The sequence below is a fragment of the Argentina silus genome (genome assembly GCF_951799395.1).
Source record: "Argentina silus genome assembly, chromosome: 11".
NCBI lineage: Eukaryota > Metazoa > Chordata > Actinopteri > Argentiniformes > Argentinidae > Argentina > Argentina silus.
In genome coordinates, this window is record NC_139665.1 from 14,161,251 (window position 1) to 14,167,369 (window position 6,119).

Below are 6,119 nucleotides of genomic sequence, written 5' to 3' on the forward strand. Positions count from 1 at the left end.
AAATGCATTATGAAAAGAATGCTCATCTAGACCCCAGTCGCGAGGAGAGCCTGTGAGAAACGTACTTCAAAGTTTGTGTGTCAGTTCAGAGTATGTGTTTGAAATGTTTCCAAATGTGTCACACTATCGCCCACTGTGATCATAAAACTACTTAGTAAATTCTACTTAGTAATTGCAATCTGTGGTGAAACAGTGTGGGCCGAAATGGAGTAACATTCCAGCAATCCTGAAGGTGTCTTTACCTTCTGTAGCGAATGCTCCATTATCATTTAGTCGGCGGCGCCTCACCGTTGTGAATGGCTCACTAAGGACATGGTCCCAGTTCAGGACTCATTTCAAACACAGTTTTTGCCCTCTCTCCGAATTACGGCTAATGCACTTTTTCCACCCTCACTCATAGATGCAGCATTCCAATTGTGGTTTAGGAATGGATTTAAACAGGTAAAAATATAAAATATTTTTCAGGACAATGTGTTCGTTTTTTGAACGATTACTGAGTGGATACACTATCCTAAGCTCACATTTTTACAGGTACTTGCAGGTTCGCAACTTTGTTAAAAAAACAACAACAACAAAAAAAACATTTCTCTTCTGTCCCATCACTCCCACCTAGTGGCTGGATAGATGAGTGTTTAGATATGCATCCACGGCAAAGGGGACTTTAGGTCTAGGTAATATAGCACTACACAAATCCTCCCCGTCCCTCAACCACCTCAACGACTTATGGGAGGAGGACTTTGGTTGTGAGCTCTCGGATGTTGCCTGGCAATTTGCAATTGAGCGGATACATTCAACTTCTATTTGCATCAGACATGGTTTGCTTCAATTTAAAGTATTCCATAGACTCCATCTTTCTAAGAGCAGGCTTGCCAGGCTGTATCCAGACGTAGATCCAACTTGCTCCAGATGCCATCAGGCTCCAGCCACCTTTTACCATATGTTCTGGTCTTGCCCAACATTAGTTCCATTTTGGTCTGCCGTCTTTGAGACATTATCTTATATTTGCGGTAAGGTGATTAGCCCTGATGCTATAATCGCAATCTTTGGCGTGGCCCTTGAGGGGGTGACGGTCTCTGTTGCCCAGTCAGATGCCGTAGCCTTTTCATCGCTTCTGGATCGATGCCTTATGAAGTCAGCTACCCCTCCATCAAACACACGCTGGGTAAATATTCAACCCGGCGATCTACTCTGAACACGAATTCCACTTTGAACAGGAATTCCCCTCAAGAAACAGAAAAGTGTGTGTGTGTGTGTGTTTATGTGTTTTTTTTATCTTATTATTCTAAGTGATGCAATATTGATGTTGAATCTCTATTTGAAGTAGTTAGCTGCACTAGAACCTCTTTACAGAATATCTTTCTACTCATATATTTGAAATCTCACTTTCTCGCTCTCTGCAGATGCCCGTCCTCCCCTCACAACCTTAGATGTTGCCCTCCTGCTCTCGTCTCCTGACTACTTGGAAGTAGGTAGCTGTGCAAACACATCTTCAACTATTAACAATGTGTCTTTCTATTTGATATCTCACCTTGCTATCATCTCTCTCTCTCTCTCTCTCTCTCTCTGTCTCTCTCTCTCTCTCTCTCTCTCTCTCTCTCTCTCTCTTTCTCTCTCTCTGTCTAGAGCTGCACAAGCCCACCTCTAACTACAGTGCCTTGCATAAGTAATGAGACAGTGAAGTATTTTTTTCTTCTTTTGGCTCTACACTCCAAAAGTTTGGTTTTGAAATCAAACACATATTATGAGGTTAAAGTAGAGATTCTCAACTTTTATTTGATGATATTCAGTACCAGTCAAAAGTTTGGACACAAACTTGCCAAGAGTGTGCAAAGCTGTCATCAAAGCAAAAGGTGGCTACTTTGAAGAATCTAAAATATAAAACATATTCTGGTATTCATATTCCATATGTGTTCCTTCATAGTTTTGATGTCTTCAATATTAATCTACAATGTAGAAAATAATACAAATAAGAAAAACCACTGAATGAGAAGGTGTGTCCAAACTTTCGACTGGTACTGTATGTGTACATATTGGTTTCACCATTTGTAAATGTCAACACTTTATATACACAGTGGAACTATGTATAAAAAGTATTGTATTTCTGAATGGCGAAACCAAAAATAATTGTTTGATTTCAAATCCCAACTTTTAGAGTATAGAGAAAAAATGCTTCACTGTCCCATTACTTATGCAGGACACTGTATTTACTTATATTTTTGGGAGGATACAATGTCTTCTCTGAGCCCTGATGACTCTCTGTTTGTTCATTTTTGTTTATTAACTTATTAGTCGCAACTGTGACTTTTAAGTGGTGTAATTTGACCCTTTTTTGATCCCCTCATGCAACCTTAAGGGAAACGTTCAAAGAATGTTAAGAAAACGTTCCATCATCATCACCAGAGAACATTGGCTACCTTCCAAGAACGTTTCTCACTTGGTAACGTTCTCCACCAACCTTCATACAACCAAAGAAAAAACATTGATAGAACGGCAAGAAAACTTTCCGTCTGCACCTTTTAGGGAACCACCACAGTGCTACGGTAAGGAAATGCTGCTGCCCACAACCTAAAAAATCAACCCAATATTGTTGCTGCCCCCCCCCCCCCCCCTTTAGTCTCCCCCCTTTAGTCCCCCCCCCCACCCCACCCCACCCCACCCCACCACCATCTGCTCCATGCGCCCTAGCAACTGCAGCATCAGCACAGACAGCGTGGTGACACGCCACGTCAAAGCCGTGCAAGGATTCGACGCCGTCTCCCACTACCGTAAGCAGAGCATCACACAGGCAGCCCCCGATGTTATGCATTTCAAATCGCTCATTTTGATTTCGGTTCTTTTTTTATATTGTGGACACTCTGATATGTGAACGATCTCCATTCATCTGCTTGTGCGGCTGCGACCTGACGGTTTATTCGACCACCGGCCGCGGACTCCGCCACATCATCAACACCGCGGCAAGCGATCTGCATCAGCAGCAGAAAAACAACATCCATCCACACGCCCGGGCTGCAAATATCGAGCAACGCCCCATAGCAACCTATGCGCATCTACGACGGTCTGTCTGGTTCCGGCTGTTTGTGTTTGTGTCCGACTGGATATCCATCGCTTCCGACGTCCCTGAATTGACCGCCAGGTCCGCTCCCCCATCGCCTCCTCAGCACCTCCAGGTAGCGGCAGACCCGGGCAGGTCTGTGTGATACCGCGCCTCGCTTGGGCCGTCGGAGCTATTATCCAGGGATCGTTTTCACAGGTGATCAGTCTACCTTATTTTCAGATGAAAGGCGTAGACTGCACGCATGCGATCTGACAGTCTACATCCACGCGTTTTTAAAGCGAATGTACGGCGTCGCAGGGCGGTAGGCCTGTCTTGGGTTATAGATCCGCTCTGTGGATTCTCACCCGACGATATCTAGATATGAGGCGGTGTGTAGGCTGCGGCTGTGGAAAGGCAGAGGATGCAATAAACAGATTGTGTGTGTGTGTGTGTGCGTGTGTGTGTGTGTGTGTGTGTGCGTGTGTGTGTGTGTGTGTGCATGTGCATGTGCGCGTGTTTGTCTTCATTTTGTGCTTATGCATCAAGCATGTGCCATTTTAATGGGTGACCCTCGCACGGTTCAGCACATTCCGTTTGTTTCGTTCGATTAGTAGCCTAACCTTCTGTTTTTCTATGTGTGCTGCTTCGATCTGCCAGTTCTGCCGAACCTCAGTGCTGGTCTTTGCTTCCAATATTAGCATAAGGAAACCCAGCTGTGCTGACACATGCCACCGTTCACCCAAGAGATACACATGCATTAATGCAGAGCGCTCCATAGCAACAGTGATGCTTCCTGGCCTGGCCCTGACAAATATAGCCGCTGCTGGACCGACGTCGTGGACGTAGTGTTCATTGGTGGACTCTCTGTCAGTCAGTCAGTCGGTTCTACATATTTACTGAAATCATACAAATCAAAGGATGATGTTATCTCTGAAGCTGAATTCACACCAGCAGCTTTACAGTGGCAGATGTGATGAGTGAAATGTTGTGTTGTGTTTACATTTTCTAAAGGTGGAAAGAGGAGGAGGAAGAGGGGGTTACAAGGACAAAGGGTGCTGAGGAGGCAGTTTAGGGGAGGGGGGTACGGGGTTGGTGGGGTTGCGAAGGGGGTGTGTGTGTGTGGGAGGGGGGGTAAACCATAAGTGGGTCAAGTTGAGCTGCTGACTGTGTGTGTGTGTGTGTGTGTGTGTGTGTGTGTGTGTGTGTGTGTGTCTGTGTGTCTGTGGAGGGGGGAGGGGCACCTGCCTCATCGGCCCACCCGCCCCTCTAATCTGATTTAATGTCATTAAACAAGCCTGTGGATTCAGGTTCAGACGGGGGGCCACAATGCAGCCTAGGGATTAAAAGCCTCTCAATCTGGCAACTCACCCCCTTTGAGGGCTGTGTGTGTGTGTGTGTGTGTGTGTGTGTGTGTGTGTGTGTGTGTGTGTGTGTGCGTGTGTGCGTGTGTGTGTGTGCGTGTGTGTGTGTGTGTGTGTGTGGAAAGCTTGTTAAGTCTACTACTCAGGTTCCTGCTTCCTCCTGTCAACCTGTCAACCTGTTTCTCCTCCTTCTCTCCCTAGTCTTCCTCGTGTCCAACTGGGGCACGCTCCCTGGCTCTCATCTGATTGGTCCCTGGCCTCAGGACGGCAGCCACATCCACCACGCTCCCTTCATGAGGGACAAAGCCACTCAGGTGAGTGTGTGTGTGTACACGGGTATATAGAGGTTGCTGACCGCTGCATAAGCTCACAATTGGCAGACTGAAAAGGTCACATGACTCACACTGCTGTAGACATTAGATATTAGATTAAGTGTCGACTAAGCGTCTATGTCCCCTGTTCCCTCCTGTGTGGCGCTCTCTCTGCAGCTGCACCTCCTTCTCTCCTTCGTATCTCTCCAATCTCTCTCTCTACAGCCGCTGCTGCGCCTCCTTCTCTCCTTCGTATCTCTCCAATCTCTCTCTCTACAGCCGCTGCTGCGCCTCCTTCTCTCCATCGTATCTCTCCAATCTCTCTCTCTACAGCCACTGCTGCGCCTCCTTCTCTCCATCGTATCTCTCCAATCTCTCTCTCTACAACTGCGCCTCCTTCTCTCCTTCGTATCTCTCCAATCTCTCTCTCTACAGCCGCTGCTGCGCCTCCTTCTCTCCATCGTATCTCTCCAATCTCTCTCTCTACAACCGCTGCTGCGCCTCCTTCTCTCCATCGTATCTCTCCAATCTCTCTCTCGTTTCTCTCTCCTGTGTCTCTCGTGGTCTCTCTCCACTTACTTTCTGCCCCACTCCTCCCCCTCTTACTCCCACCCCCCACCCCCCCTCCCCCCTCCCTCCTTCTCTCTCTCTCTGCATCCTGAGTCTCACCCTTGTCTCTCCTGTGCCCTCAGACCCCCAGGGCCTGGGCAGATGAGCGGAGGAGGGGCTCCCACAAACGTTCGGCGTCATGCGGGAGCACCGACCAGCTCAAGGAGGTCAGCCACACGTTCAACTTTCCGCTTCAATCATAACGATTTATATGAGAATAATTTCCGTTCACCACATACAGGACACCCCACCACACTCTGCAATCGTGACCACTACCCAATACAACAGTATATTCAGTACCAGTCAAAAGTTTGGAAACTTGCCAAGAGTGTGCAAAGCTGTCATCAAAGCAAAAGGTGGCTACTTTGAAGAATCTAAAATATAAAACATATTCTGGTTTGTTAAACACTTTTTTGTTTACTACATAATTCCATATGTGTTCATAGTTTTGATGTCTTCAATATTAATCTACAATGTAGAAAATAATACAAATAAAGAAAAACCATTGAATGAGAAGGTGTGTCCAAACTGTTGACTGGTACTGTATACATACAGTATATACACTATAATAGAACGCTAATCTAACCGACAACGTCCAGTGTATAAAGTACGTAATAACCCTGCGTTTTCCACACAACCACCGTCAAGCTCTCTGTAACATCTCCACTCCTTGCCTGCCGCCTCCCCACTGTAGATCGCCAAGCTGCGTCAGCAGCTCCAACGCAGCAAGCGCAGCAGCCGCCATCGGAGGGACAAAGACCGCAAGTCCCCGTTCAACGGCAGCCATGCTGCCATCATCCAATC